The 16,546-nt window shown below is 39.7% G+C and overlaps 1 long non-coding RNA gene across 1 annotated transcript in view; it reads right to left on the bottom strand.

The window, feature by feature from the left end:
• Positions 1-15,020, bottom strand: part of LOC122812845 — a 73,066-nt gene extending 58,046 nt beyond the window's left edge. The window contains exons 1-2 of the long non-coding RNA XR_006366589.1: positions 14,973-15,020; positions 14,457-14,486 (exon numbers count right to left, since the gene is read on the bottom strand). This is a non-coding gene — a long non-coding RNA (uncharacterized LOC122812845). The remainder of the gene's footprint in view (positions 1-14,456; positions 14,487-14,972) is intronic.
• Positions 15,021-16,546: the final 1,526 nt, after the last annotated feature.

Below are 16,546 nucleotides of genomic sequence, written 5' to 3'. Positions count from 1 at the left end.
TCTGGGACTCCTTTATGCTTTTCCACCCTTTCCTGTCATTCCAAAAGTAATTCAAAAAGCAAAACTGTTGAAGAGTACCCTGATCCTCATTGCTCCTTACTGGCCTCGCCAAGTCTAGTTCCCTTTCCTGTGGCCCTATCTCTTGGAGGAGCCATGGATTCTGGAACCATCTCCAGACCTCCTGATTCATCAATCAGGGCAGTTCCATCCTACTATCCAAACCCTGAAATTGACAGCATGGCTGCTCCAGTTCCATGAAAATCCCCTATAGTCAAACACATTCTGACTTCTTCACACAAACCTTCCACCAGGAAATTATATTCCAGTAAATGGAAAAGGTTCTCCATTTGGGCAGCAAACCAAGGCATAGATCCCTACTCAGCTCCTATAGAGTCTATCCTGTACTTCCTGGCATCTATTTTTCATGAAGGAGCTGCAGCTGCTACTATCAGAGTTCAGTTAGCTGCCATCTCTAATTATCATTTTGGCTACACGGGAAATCCAATCATGTCCCACTCCTTATGCAAAACATTTTTGAAAGGAGTCCTCCTTCTCAGACCTCCAATCAGGCAACCATCAGAGCCATGGGGCCTAAACCTAGTTCTTACATCTTTAATCCCTTTGAACCCTCTTCTTCATCGGATCTGAAATTATTGTCTTGGAAGACATTATTCTTAGTGGCTATAACGTCTGCTAGGAGAGTTGCTGAATTGCAAGCCCTCACCATTCGACCTCCTTAGATTGTTTTCCATAAGGATAGAGTCTTATTTAGAACTAATCCTTCCTTTCTTCCTAAGGTATGTTCAGAGCATAATCTCAACACAACTATCGAACTACCAGTTTTCTTCCCAAAACATACTAATAAATCAGAATACAGACTACACCGATTGGATGTCCACAAAATTCTCAGGTTTTACCTGCACAGGACTAAAGAATTTTGAAAATCAGACCAATTATTTGTTTCCTTTTCAGATAAAAATAAAGGATTGCCTGTTTCTAAGGTCACCTTGTCTAAATGGCTTTCAGACTGCATTTCCTTTGCTTACAAAGCTGCTGGCAAACAATTACCAACCCAAGTAAAAGGTCATTCAAGTAGAGCAGCATCTACCTCTTATGCCTTTAGATCTAACCTCCCAATTGATATCATTTGTGCAGCAGCTACTTGGGCAAGACCTCATACCTTTGTCACTCATTACAAATTGGATTTGGCCTCCTGGGACAGGTCATCCTTTGGGTCCACTGTGCTGAAGAGTCTCTTCGCTTGAGCCACCCGGGATAAAGGTGCTTAGGACGCTGTCCCATCCAGCAAGAATTACGGCGAAATAGGACTACATAACATAAAGAAGTTATGTACTTACCATAACGTTCCATGTTTGTAGTCCATCTCACCTACATTCTTGCGTCCCACCTTCCTTCCCCCTTCCTGTTTTGTGGCGGAACTGGTGGGCTATCAATTATGCTGTCTGACCTGGTTGTAGTTGTCCATCCACCTAGCATGGATAGTAATACAGAGTATTCTGTTTGTATGGGCATAGTTATTGATAATTGCTGACTATTATGGACCTAGTTACTTTCTTGCAAACAAGATCTGGGGAATTGCCGTGAAGCACCATGGGATATGGGTCAGCCTCGAGCCAGTAATAGCTCTCGAGATTTAGTATCGGCCAAGTTGGAACCGAGAATCGGCTCTGAACCCATCCAGCAAGAATGTAGGCGAGATGGACTACAAACATGAAACGTTATGGTAAGTACATAACTTCTTTTTTTAAATGTTCTGTCTCTTTAATATGTTAAATGTTGTTGATTGGCTGTGTTGTTTTTAAATTCATATAAATTTGAGCTAGTAGGATGTGTCAAACACTGATGAAGGGTTTATGACCTGAAAGCTTTGTTGTTTTATTAAAAGTTTAAACATTACTCAGTTCTTCTTGGCATTTTTGTTGAAGCATTTCTATTGAGCTGTGTTTTACTTAGATTCCTGATTTACTATATATAGGAATTTATTGTCAGGAATTGAGGTGTTTTTCACCTACATTTTCATTTACTCACAGCCAAGTTTGTTTCTCATTGTGTTCAACAATGAGTCGAAGTCTGAATGAACTTCTAATGAGGTGCTCTAATCCGCTGCTGTCCTTAACAACGAGTACTACAACTCATGAGGGTATCCAGCAGGAAACTGAAAAGGATGATGACCAAAACGTCAACTTACTATTGAAAAACCTTAAACGTAAAGTGGAAAAACACAAGGTATTGCAATGGCAACATTTTAGTTTTGTTGCATATTTACAGCTGGGCATCATACCTCGAGGGCTGAGAATTCTAAAAATGCCCTCGTACAGCAATACACATCCTAGTCTCTTAAAGAAGTGGCAAGAACTAAATATTAGACTGGGTCTTGATTATATGGCCTTAATGAACAATTTTTTTCATTGATATTGAAAAACAATTGCAGCAAGAAATTGCTGCAATAGAAAATGATATCTCTTCTTTGCCTGACTTTTCTACACATATTGCACAATGTGGTGGTATGCTTTATAGACTGCAAAAATGTTTTTCCAAGCACCTCAACATGAGAAACAGAGAGAGACAGGATACTCCATACTTTAGATATCTACAGACAACCCAGGTACTATCATGACAGAAAAAAAATCTTTCAGAACTTCAGATCAGTTGGTCATTTCTTGTAAAAGTAAGAAGAAGGGACAACCTGCGGCAAAGCAGACTATTTCCAAATGTTTGCCTCAGACTAGTACCTTTTGTTACTTCCACCATAGCAAAACTGTTTCAGGCAGTGTCAAGGCACATTCTGCCAAGATCTTGGTTGACTTCATCTATGGCTTTTGGAAAGGGTTAAACTCTAGAAGTATTCTAGAAGCAGCATCTTGGTCCTCTGTACATACCTTTACATAGCACAACAAGTTAGATTCCCTCTCCAGGTCTAGGTCAGGCTTTGCTAGGATCCTTGTCCAGGGGATCCTGAATGCTTCTCCTTCCACCTCCCAGTTGCTCTAAGCTGTGGTCATCTACCCATATAGTTTAGGTCAGTGATTTTCAACCTTTTTCATCTCATGGCACACATAAACCTATTACAAAAATATTGCGGCACACCAAAAAATATATAACATTTTTTGCCAGTGACAAAAAAGTGTTTTTTTTTCCGAGTTAGCACAACCTCGGAGTTGATATATATAAGTAGCGGGGGAGGTGCAAGAGGGCTTGCCCCCTGCAAAAAAAATATGCTCATATTATTTGTTTTAAGTTTATTATTCATTTTGTTTTTATGTTGGGGAGGGTTGTGTTTTTATTTGTGTTTTGTGTTTTATGGTGTTTTGATGTTTCGGCGTTGTGTGGTTTGGTGTTTGTGCACTTTCGAACTTCTGGTCTTGAAATACAATTTGACATTTCAGTATTTTGAGATTCAGAAGTGGATCCTTTCATACTACCACTAAATATTTTCTCTCATCTATAACCACCAAAATTTCAAACATGTTTCTACTAACATCATATCTCTGTCTACTGCTACTAACATCCTATCTAACAAACTATCACTGCGTACTTCCACCTCTACACACCTCTTCTACTGCAGTTTACACGGCATACTATGAAATCAGCAGTAGCTATACCAATACAACTCCCTACCTTTTTTAACCTCTCACCATCCCTTTCTTTTAATACTAACACCTCTCTACACAAAAAAAGAAAACTCACATATGTCCCTTTTAACTTCACATACTACCTCTCAATAATCCTCCTCTGTGGTAACATCCACCTTAACTTCAGTCATGGAAAATCAATAACTAATCTAAATCGTAAAGAAAAGAACTGTAGTAACCCTTCTTCAACCACCACCTCACACCATTCTGATAACCAGCTTACTGCCCTGCCATTAAAGTGCCATGTATGCTTGCCACTAAAACCAACATATCAAACCTCTCAACCTATCATTCTCCCACCATTCTATCAAAAATTAATATTGTCACTATTAACTTCCATAACATTTGTAATGAAATTACAGAACTACATGCTTGGACATCACAGTTTGTTTGTCTTTCAGCTTTTTCCCGGTAAGGGGTTGCCACAGCGGTACTCCGGTCCACTAATGATTGGCAGTAGATTTTTACAAAACGCCGAGGTGCCAGCGACACCCAACCTTCAACGAAGGCACACCCATTTACGCAACGCATGTCTCTCGAATGCTACCCAACCGCAGGGAGGACATGCAGACTCCACACAGATGGCACTCCCAAGCCAAGCCGAGAATCGAATGGAAGAACCTCTTGCTGTGAGGTAACAACGCTACCACAGTACCACTGCAGCATTGCTTGGACATCACAATATACCCCTGATATTCTTGCGGTCACAGGAATATAGTTTAATCTTACCACTTAAGATTCTGAACTACTCCCTCCAGGTCAAAGCTGATAGGTCCCACAAGAAAGCAGGTGGGTGGCCTTAATTTATCCATGCTGAAGTATTCTGTATTACTCATAAGCAAAACCTTGTAGCTGTTGATGATTTGTCGTCCCTGGTTTTGACTCGTATTTCTGCCATGTCCTTCAGAAAATGTCATTTTTTTGATAAATAAATGAGGATTACAGTCAGTCACTAATGCCAGATATTGGAGTTTCATACTTCTTATTTTTTCTAAAATGCATGTTGTTGCAAAACCCTGTCAACCCAATAACCTTCCCTCTGCTAGTTAAAAAAAAATTTTTCTTGGAAATTACTGAGGATAACACACAGCCAGTAATGGCAGACATTAAAGCTGAAAAAACTTTTGTTTGTTTTCTGGCAAATTCCTGAGGGATGCATTAATCAGCCACTAATGCCACTAGTATTTCGTACTGTCCACAGACAATGCATGGTGCTGAAAAACATATTGATCAGTTAACTTGCCCTGCCCCTTGTGAACATTTTCATTTTATGATCGATAGCATATTTGACAGACAGAGTTTCACATTTCTGATTGCTCACAAAATGCAAGCTGATGCATAATCTTTTGTTCAATTAACTTGATAAGCATGGCACCATGTCTAAAATGTTGACCCCTTTCAATAGTACTATTCTTGACAGCTTTGTCCCATATTTTTGACTAAAGATTTTTTCAAGTAAACACAGCAAAAGTAAACAAGAAAAAAAAAATAATGAATGAATGAAATACACAGAGCAATGTGGACTTGCTACGTTTTACAAATTACTTTACTGCACTCTCCCAGCAGCTCTGGAGTATTTTGCAATCATTAATGTGACAACAGAAAGTAAGAAGAGAGCTGCAGCTGTTGCAAGGATAGAAGGTGAGGTGCCCCCTTTACCCCACCCCAGCTACACTATTGTTGTCACTCTCTCCCGATCTCTCACACACACACAGTCTCTTCTGCATTCATACACACATTCATTCACACACACTTTCTCTTCTGCATTCATACACAAATTCACACACGCAAGATCGCTCTCACTCTCTCTCCTTCTCTCACACACACAGTCACTTCTGCATTCATGCACACATTCATTCACACACACTTTCTCTTCTGCATTCATACAGACATTCACACACGCAAAATCGCTCTCACTCTCTCCCAGTCTCTCACACACACAGTCACTTCTGCATTCATACACACATTCATTCACTCACATACACACACACACACTGTCTCTTCTGCATTCATACACACATTCACTCAGACATACAGACGAAAAATACCAGACATACACACATGCACACTGTTGCAATGGTAGGCCTCCTGATGTCTCAGTTGTAGCAATGGATTCAGCATTACAAAAACAGATGACTGACTAAGAATAAATTGTAGTTTAATGTTTTATTTCTTTTGCTACTGTCTTAAACTGTGATACTTAAAGTATGCATATAATGTACGGCTTACACCAGCTGCAGCGCGCCAAAAAAGTAAGCTCTCAAATGTCCAGCTTTGGCGCCTTGATGACCACATTGAGCAAAGGGTTGGGCATGACAGAAATCGTTATCTGTTCTGGGGAATTCATACAGTTCTGGCACCCAATAAAGTATTCAGATTTTACAAACCACACAGGAAATAATCGGGGACATTTTAGTTTCAGACGTCATATCCTACGGAGAATTCTTGTAAATACAAATACAAAATATTACAGGTTGAGAGGTAGATCAGTACTACTTGCATTTACTTCAATGTACTTTTAATTCACAGTATTCTGTCCCTTGAGTTCATAGGTAGGTACTAGGCTATCGGCCCAAGGGCCTACGTAAGCCTAGCCAACAAGGTTCACTGGCTTACGCCACCCAAGAAAGTTATTTTCCTGAGCCACTGTCGAGCAGAGACACAGAAGTGATCCCCAGGGTGTATTTCCTATTTCCCATTCACTCATCAAGATTTTTCTTGAAGAGTGCTATTGAAGAACTTTGTTTGACATAGATGGGTAGCCTGTTCCAGAGTATAATAAGTTTCTGGGACAGGAATCTATCCCTTCAGCATGTCCTGTTTATTGTGGTGACAAGGTTTAGGTCCCTAGAGCATGTAGCTCGGAGGGATTGGGATTTCTTTTGGTGTAGCATGTCCAACAGCTCTGGGTTTGACATAGCTTTATATGTTAGGCAGAGATCACCTCGGAGTAGGCGATATATGACAGAGTAAATCTGGAATTTTTTGAGGCAGTCAGTGTAGGGCATTTGTTTGAGGCCAGTAATCCTCTTTGTGAGGTACTTATGTGGCCTTTCCAGCTGCTGCAGATGTCTTGTGAGGTACATTCCAAAAAGGGTGTTGTACTCTATAATGGGTCTAATGAGTGTCGAGTAGAGGGGATCAATGACCTCTTTTTTCCTGGATGAGAACCCTTTTATGATGAGGTGTGCCACATAGAAGGACTTCCTGATTACTGTGGCAATGTGACTATCAAAGGAGAGACTACTGTCCACCTGGGTCCCAAGGTCTCTTATCATGCATTTGGTGTTAAGTAGATTGTTGCCTATGTGGTAGTTCATGGGTACAGAGTTTTTACCAAAGGGGATGATACTGCACTTTTTGGCATTGAGCTTGAGGCCATGGCTCTGACACCAGGCATCTGTCTCAGCGAGGCCCTTCTGTAGGATGTCCACATCATTTGGGGACTTGACTATGGCTCCTAGTTTGCAGTCATCTGCAGACTTCATTAGCCACAGGCCTTCTGTGTTAGCCTGTACTTCAGAGAAGTAGATACCAAACAGGAGAGGTCCCCAGATGGAAACCTGTGGTACTCCACTTGTCACTACTTTGAGGTCAGATATGGAGTCTGCAACTTTTACAGTGTGGGTTCTGTCAGTGAGCTAGTTGGCAACCCATCTTGTGATGTAGGGATTTATACCTAGTTTAGTGAGTTTAGCTATAATTCCAAAATGGGGATGGTGTTGAAAGCCTTGGCAAGGTCAAGATAGGCTGTGTGAATCACCTTACCCTCATCTACGGCTTTGGTGACTGCCTCAAAGAAGTCAATCAGATTCAGGAGGCATGATCTGCCTTTCACAAACCCGAACTGGGTGGGATCCACAGTTTGGAGGTTACCAATGTCTTTGTTTATGAGTTCCATGATGATACGTTCCATGGCCTTGCAGACCAGGCTTGTCAGGCTAATAGGTCGATAGTTCCCAGGATCAGTGGTGGCTCCTCCTTTGTGGAGTGGGATAACTATTGCTGTGCACCATTCAGTGGGCACAAAGCCTGATGCGAGGCTCTTATTGAACATGGTGCTTAAGTGTGGAGCCAGTTCGTTCTGAAGTTCGCGTAAAACGCAGCTTGGGATGTTGTCCAGTCCCATGGATGCTGTGTTTTTGGCTTTAGAGAGTGCAGCTTTTACCTGCATAGTTGTGATTACAGGGACTCTGCATTTTTCCTGTATAGATATGGGCCCTTTAGGGGGTGAGAGAGGGGGTAAAGTTAGCACTGAACCTATCTGCCAGGATGTTGGCAATATCAGTTGGTTGTGTAATTTTTGTGCCTTTGTGCTGTAAGTTAGAGCAGATCTGGGTGTTGCCATCGAGATTCGTGACATAGCTATAGAATGCGTTGCGGTTGTCCTTGGAATTAGTGGCAATTTTCTTTTTGTAGCTAGCTTTGGAGGATCTTATGAGGGATCTCAGCTTTTTACTGAGGCTGACCAGGGAGCTCCTCCACTCAAGGGATTTTACTCTCTTTTGCAACAGTTTCTTCCTTCTGTTGTACAGTTTGTTTATGGCAGGGGACCACCAGATTGGCTTCCTTTTTTTGGAGGATAGCGTCTTGGTTCTGTTTGGGATAGCACGATCCATGCACTCGTGTAAGTGCTTACAGAGTGCATTTGTGTAGGATTCAGCAGTTGTAACTATATTGTTCATCTGCATGGGTGTCATGAAGTTCACCACTTCTGTCTTAAGAAGTATGAAGTTGGCTTTGGAGAAATTTTTTACTGTGGTTTCCTTAATGGGGGGTGGGGGTGGGGGGTGGAATGTGGATATCAAAGGTGATTAGCTTATGGTCGGATCGGACCAACAATGAGTTGACTTCAGGTCTGGAACACCGGTCACTCATGTTGGTAATGACTAGGTCTAGGATATTGTTGCCCCTGGTGGGGGTGTGGATAAGTTGATTCAGGGAATTGGAGTTTACGAATTCCAGAAAGCGTTTAGCTAAGGAGTTGGTACACGAGTAGTTTTCCCAGTTAATGGTGGGGTAGTTGAAGTCGCCCATTATTAGGGTGTTTGGTTGAACCCTAATATTTTCCAGTACATCAAGAAAAGAGGATTGGGAATTCTGGGGCATGGTGGGGGATCTGTAGCAAGCTACAATTTGGATTGCAGTTTTGCCCAGAGTTGGTTGCACTTGGATAACCTCAGATGCATTATGCTGAGCAACTAGCCTGGAGGTGTGGATATCCTTAATGAATATGGACACACCTCCGCCTTTGGTGTTTCGGTCCAGGTTACATGGCCGAAAAGTGTGGTATGAGTTATAGTCTGGTAGTGCAGGGGTGCTCTCTGGATCCTTGAACCAGGTCTCAGTCACTGCACAGATATTGATGTTCTCCATTTTAAGGAGTGCCTCGAGTGAGTGCATTTTGAGATTTAGGCTTCTAGCATTGAGTAGCATTACCCTCAGTTTTTGCTTGCCTGTTCCTGTTATGGTGGTGAATTTGTTATTTGAACCTTGCCTAAAAAAGGCACTATAGGGGCAGCAAGAGCTTTAGCCAGTGTCCAGAATCCCAGGGGCGACAGGTGCAGGCCATCTGTGGCAAAGCATCGTGGTCTGTCGACCATGTCATCCCAAGCAGACAGATACTGGATCCCCTTAGAATGACACCAGAAGCTTAGCCAATTGTTGAAGTCAATCATTTTGTCCTTGTACTGCGGTATCATTCTGGGTGATGGCAGAATGCTACTCAGGGCTAGGGTCGTACCTGCCTGGGCTACAAGATCGGAGAGCTCTTCCATGTCTCTTTTCATGTAGTCCAGGGAGGTACGTCCCAGGTCATTCACACCAACATGGACAATGACAGAGTCATATTTGTACTTGTTGTGGAGTGACCTGAGTGCATGGGTTATGCGGCGGATCCTGGCACCCGACAGACAGCTGACAGTAACCTTCTCCTTGTTTAGCCTGGTGAGTGGGGCATAAGTGTGCCTGACTATAGAGTCATCTATGACTAGTGTGTTGGGTATGTTGTTTTGCCTTATTGGCTGTGGTTGAGTGGCACACTGAGTCTGTGGGCTATGTGTAATTTGGGTTGTGTTGGGGGATGGTGGTTGCTTGCGTTTCTGCTTTGGATGTCTCTCTTGCTTAGACAGATTATTATGGAGAGCCTCTGCAAATGTTTTTGTGTTACTATGTGTGGATTTTGGTGGTATAGATTTAGTAAGACTATGTGATGAGTGTGGTGTGGTGCAAATGTTTACCTTCTCCTCATGACTGTCAAGTTCAGTCTTGGTTGGAAATGGCTTTACCTCCAGTTTGGCTAGATAAGTGCATCTCTCACAGGTTGTAGTGTTGGGTGGTAGGAGGAGAGGGTTGTCTGTGTACATGAGGCAATTTCTACATTTCCTCAAGATGCTTAGATTCATCAGATAGACAGGAGAGAACACTGGGAGCTGACCCTTGGACATGTCTGAATAAAAAAACTGTTTTCCTCTAAATAAGTGAGGAAAGTGAGTACAAGAGCTGTTTTTCTCTAAGCAAGTGAGAAAAGTAAGTATAAAAACAGTTTTCCTCTAGGCAATGAGGAAGATTGGGGTGCTATAGTAATTAGTAGCTTATTTAGTGCTTACAAGTTCTGAACAAGTGCTGAGCATGAATAAGCAAATTTAAGTACTAAAACTAAGAATCTGTATCTGCACTAGACGAGTTACCGGACAGAAACAAGTGCAAATGCAGGCTTTCAAATCAGAAAGTTGAGAGAGCCAGAACCACTCCTTATGTGGTAGACAGGTTACCTAGTGCTTACCACTCCCATTGATAAGCTAGAAGGCTTCCCTCCAACACAGAAAGGCTTGGGGGGCTCAGAAGCTTACATACAGTCCTGGATACAGCAAATCTGTATTTGGAACACTAGTTACAGGAAAGGTAGGAAACAGGCTTACAGTTTTTTTTTACAGAAAAGTAGCAAAAACAGTAGTAAAAACAATTCACATGCAGTGCAAGCTAGCACACATGAGTATGTAGCAATATTAGGCCAAACACAGTTTATAAAATGCAATTAAATTAAAAAGAACTAAAGCAAGTGCAGAAAGAGTTTATTATGTAGAATGTGGTAAAGAGATGGGGCTGGGGGAGTGTCCCAGATCAAATCTACAGTGGGACGGGCAACTGCAAAAGCCACCAAATTTAAACTACAAACCAAAAATAGGATGGGTGGGACAAAACAGTTTCAACAGAGATCTAAGCAACAACTAACAGTACAAACTCTAAAACCAAAAGAATATACTCAGCTCTGTATATTTGCAGATCAGTCTCTCAGAACAGTGAGACAACAGTTTCAACAGAGATCTAAGCAACAATTAACAAACTCTATAACCAAAAAAATATACTCAGCTCTGTATATTTGCAGATAGTCTGGAAGGCAGTCCCTCAGAACACAGGTTCCAGCAATTAAATGCAGGCTGTTACTAACAGGTCAAATTAAGTGATCCTTGAGTTAGATAACACACAAGCTGTAAAAACCAGTTATACCAACTGAAGACATGGCAGAAAATGGGGTTGGGGGGTGGGGAAAACAGTTTCAACAAAGATCTAAGCAACAGCTAACCAAAAAAATATATATACTCAGCTCTGTATATTTGCAGATAGTCTGGAAGGCAGTCTCTCAAAACACAGGTTCCAGCAATTAAAAAAAATTATGTTGTCTGGTCAAAAGATATTTGCTAGAGTCAGTACCGTACTCAGTAGTACAATTTCAGTGGCCACTGCTCACTCTTTCACCTTATGGATTGTTGTGGTTATGACTATCCAGCTCTAACCAATGTGCCTAATATTCAACAGAGATGCGGTTGGAGGAGGATATCATTAAAAAAAAAAAAAATCACCTGACTGCAGCCTCCAATCACATCTCTGATGTTATATTAGACGTGTTTGGTGACAGTATGCTTTGTAAAGAGAAGAAATTGAAGCATGGGAGTTAAGTGACTTATTTCTCTAAAGAGAATAGTCATGTTTTTGCGGCACACCTCTTGACCTCTTGTGGCACACCAGTGTGCCGCGGCACACCTGTTGAAAAACCCTGGCTTAGGCTATTGCAGCAGTGATCAATATGAAGAACATGGTATAGCTGTATAATTGAACTTACCATAACAGTAGATATTTGGATGATCACTGCTACAGTAGTCACTCGCTCCATCTCTCTTATTTTTGGTGTGTTTTTTATTCTAGGGTGTTGATATTTACTTATTGTTGTTGTTCCTAGCAATATGCTCTCAGGGTTCAGCCTTCCTCTGTCAGTTGGCATGAAAGCTCTGAAGAGCTTGGCACCTAAACCTGTCTTTTTAGTCAGCTCAGCTCAAGCTAGTAACCAAACACTTAAAACACAATGAAAAACTAAAAATTAAAAAAATAGGAACCACCTTTGTACCAAACATCACAGTTTAATATACTGAGCACTTTCATCTTAACATGCGTTTAAAAAGACTTCATTAGAGTATGTGAATAAAAGCAAACTGCACCACATTTAAATACATTAACAACCAATGAAAGGCTTGAAACAAGACTAAATTAACTATTTGTCAATATTAATTGATATAACATTTCATGTATCTTAAAAGATCATGTTGAATGAATATGTATAAATCATTTTAAAATGTCTTTGACCACCAATTCCATATTCAGTAAACCTGAGAGATTAAATTAAACCGAAAAACATATATATATATATATATATATATATATATATATATATGTATATACCAGATGCTGTTCAAATACCATTGTTGATATAATAATGACAGTAATAATAACATTAAAATATTAAAATATTTGGTTAACCAATCATTTAAATGGAAGCTGCTTTTAATTTTAATACACTCATCAGTGACACATCATTTAAACCTGGTGCAAGCCTTTCATTGGTTCCTGGTTTTTAATTTTTAGCTCAACTCAAGCAGAATTATGACTAATGATTTGGGGATGTGTAAGGTGCCCTGAAGCTCTGGAAGATGGCCGATTGTTAAATCCTATGCAGGATATAACCCATATAGCTTATGCTACTACAGCAGTGATCATTTGAACATTTGCTGTTATGGTCAGTTTACTTACACAACTGTAGTTTGTGCTGGTGGGCACTATCCCTCCAATCGTTTCAATATAAAGTGACTCACACACACAGGCTAGCCAACATTATGTGCCCCAAACCCCTGGTTTTGTGCTAAAAGAGGGGTAGCTGTGATGGATCCCAGTCAAAAGATCGACTCAATGGAAATTTGAACTTTATATGGTCGAAACCATATGATCGACTTTCTGAAAAGTCAAACTGCAGAAAACATCAGATATCTACATTTTTGTAGGGGAGCAAGCCCCCCTGTACCTCCTGCATATTATATATATCAACTCTGAGATTGTACTACAATGGGGAAAACAGTAAATTCCCTGATCCCCACTGTACTGTGATCTCCAACCAAAAGTTTTTGACATTTTGGAAAGTGGATCATATGGTCTCAACCTTTTGAAATTCGACTTTCAGTTGAGTTGATCTTCCGAATGTCACCCGCTTTGACATATTGACTTTGAACAATTGTATATGTGCCTTTAAATGTGATTTTAGAATGATATGTTCCCACAGTATTAGTCATTAAGTCTACATAATAACAAATTAACATACCTGGAGGAATCACCCAGACTACAGAGCCTAACTTACGGCTTGGTTGAGGCCTGTATCTTGGGATTTCTAAAGGAAATTCTGCTTGGTGGAGGGGCTGTGAAAACTGAAAATAGTATGTGAAAAGTAACCAAAACTACTATTTTGTTTTTCTTTTAAACTGCAAAGCTAAGTGGGCAATTATTTTGATTTGTTTTCTAGATTATTGAATAAACTCATGTTTTATACAACATGGTATGCCCATTGTGGTTCCTTGGATTAACAATATATATGTGTGTATGGGAGGAGTGAACTGGCAGCACAACACCTCATGTCCAGGCCAGCTCTCTTTATTTCATATTTCCAGTACTTGATGTTAACGTTTTAACACTGCACACCCAGAAGCTGCAGTATGATAAAACTGTTGAACAAAATATAAAAGGAAGGAAGGATGGGGTGACTAAGCTCAGATACTGTAAGAGGAGCTGTGTAATTCTGAATCACCCATCTCCTTTACAAAGTTGTTTACATTACACTCCAATGTTATGTTCTACCAGAACAAGCTAGAGCAAAAATGGGCAGAAATATGAAATAGGACAAATTTGTCAAACTATCAGGGAAACTACTAAAGGACTAAGTTTTAGTTAAAAAGTACTCTGGGGTAAGATCATACCAAAGCAGAAGAATGTACGGAAAGAAACTACATAATACTGAAATGGAATACAAAAACTAAATATATACAAGAAGAACAGCAAACATTATTATAAAAAATATGATAATGGCAAAAGCAAAATAAAATAACCAAGATGTAATTAAAGCAGTAAAGATGTAAGCCTTTACAATTACAGGCTGAGCCTGTAATTGGTCATTGTTTCATCAGTGCTCTACCCTGGTAAACAAATTTAAATAAAAATAAATAACTTAATCCGCTATTGTAAAGAGAAGGTGAGGGCCTATACCAGTAAAGCAGAAAGCAGGTAAAGCCAACTAGTTTTGAAGATCACAGTAAAAGATGAAAAGTCAGAATAACAGAGGACAGGAAGACTGTTGAAAAAGATCACATTGGACAATTCAAGAAGTACTAGATATGAGGAGAAAAGAAGCACTTCCCTATGTTATGCAAAACCTTTTCACTGCCTTTTTCCGATTGCACTAGTTTGTATTTTTAGAAAAACACTCACCTGAAAGTAAGCATGTAGGCTCTTGCATATCTAAAACAAGAAAAAAAGTTTATTAATGATTCATATATAAAAACTGTACTTACTATCAAGCTTCATGGTAAATAGGGATAAAGACCTGACTGTGACCCAGATGACCTTTGATTGAGTACCACCCCAGGCTGTGGAGGAGTTGGTAAGGCAAAGGTGGGAGGGATATGTTTTAGCCTGCTGCAATACTTATAGGAGATAGGCAGGGGTGTATGAAATGTAGCACTAAGGCTGTGGACATGCACTTGGCTCCATCATCCCACTTTTGTGAACTGGCCTCCATTACAGCATGTTGTTGAAAGTGCATGCATAAGGAATGACAGTAGGGCCTTTGGATCTGACAGTGCACATGGCGTCCATTGGAGGAGGAGCTGCCTGGATGTCACCCTCCTCTCACTGTGACTGCTTCTCATCCATGAAAGGGCAACAAGTAGGTCTAATGAAGAAGGAAACAGTTAGTGGTGTAAACAAAAGAAAAAAAATACTTACCAACTGGAGGAGAGAATGCCATGGTAATTATCCCTAAAAATGAAGCAGAAACAATAATCTGACTACAAACATTAACTGGTTTCTAGTCAGTGCGTTCACTAATGGTAAAAATCAAATCAATAAGGTGTTAATGCCAATTATGAGACAGCAACATGGAAATTGTTTTTCCACTTTCATGCAAAAAATATGTACTCTTCCAGAATCTGGACCGAGTACCGGAACAGCATTACATCTCTTGGGATTTGGCATTTCAGGTCAAATGATTTAATCACCATAAGGTGTATTTCTTCTCATATTTTCTGCTCATAAACTGTTGTTTGGCTTTGTTCACCATTTAGTAATTATCACCTGTTTTAACTCTACTTCTGTATAAATGCAATAACAAATTATTTAACAAAATCATGATTCAGTCAATCCCAAAATAAAAGTCTTTCAACAAATGCATTCATCATTATCAAAAAGTGACATATGTTCTTACTCATCACCTGCAAACATAAATATAGTACTGTTTATCATTTATCTTCAGTATGGATATAATGTGACACAACATTCAATAATATCTCATTATGGTAAAATATTTGACAAGTAAACAATCAATATATTCCCTCTTAAAATTATATTCTGCTCAGTTTATGACTATCACTAATGTTTATTTCACTTCAGCTAAAATGGCCATGTATTTCTCAAAACTTTCAGGTAACTTTATTACCTGCACAATTGACATAGGGGACACATTACACATTTTTGGGAATATCCAAAGACAAAATGAATATGAATATCTTTACAAGAAAAAAATTGAATGATCTAGATATTTACAAAGAAACTTCAACTTGAAAATTTATAATATTATATATTAATCTGAAAATATACAAACACATATTTGGATTATGAATGGGTCTCCAATCATACCTAATGTTAGAAACATGCATGCCAAGAAGTTCACCTTGAGGCTGAAGCTTGACAGGTGAAACTTGACATCCATGTAAAAAGCATAGCTAGTTACAACCAGAGACACAATCATAATTAAAATAGAGAGCATGGAACTTATCTGTTCCATCTACTGGTACTCTTTGAAATCTGGTAAAACACTTTGGCACTGTCAAAGAGACTGCAGGTAGAAGCAAGGTGTCTTTCTGAAGCATGAAGAGTTTGAAACTGCAAAGTGTCTTTCTGAAGCATGAAGAGTTTGAAACTGCAAAGTGTCTTTCTGAAGCATGAAGAGTTTGAAAAGCTGTTGGACATTTCATTCTGACACACTTTTTGTATATAAGTGTGGCAGAGTGAGTGAAACTAACATGAGAACCAATCTTAATAGTACTTAGAGGTTCTTAAACTTTTGTTAAATACTGTTAATTGCTGCTATGATCATGACTCGACTCATGTTACAGAAGTACTTAACAAGCTTACCTTTTTCCGATATCTGAGCATAATCTCAGTGCTCCATGCACTACAAAATAATTATCAGTAGTTATAACATTTATGTTTGTAAAATTCTGTCTCTCGGATTAAGAAAGGCTTACCTTAATGTGGAAGTCTTATCTCAGAAGGTTTCCACATCACAGTAAGCCTTTCTG

The sequence above is a fragment of the Protopterus annectens genome, chromosome 10.part0 (assembly GCF_019279795.1).
Source record: "Protopterus annectens isolate FY-2018-M chromosome 10.part0, PAN1.0, whole genome shotgun sequence".
Taxonomy (NCBI): domain Eukaryota; kingdom Metazoa; phylum Chordata; order Ceratodontiformes; family Protopteridae; genus Protopterus; species Protopterus annectens.
The sequence above is the reverse complement of the archived record's forward strand: the minus strand, read 5'-3'. Positions and strand labels throughout refer to the sequence as shown.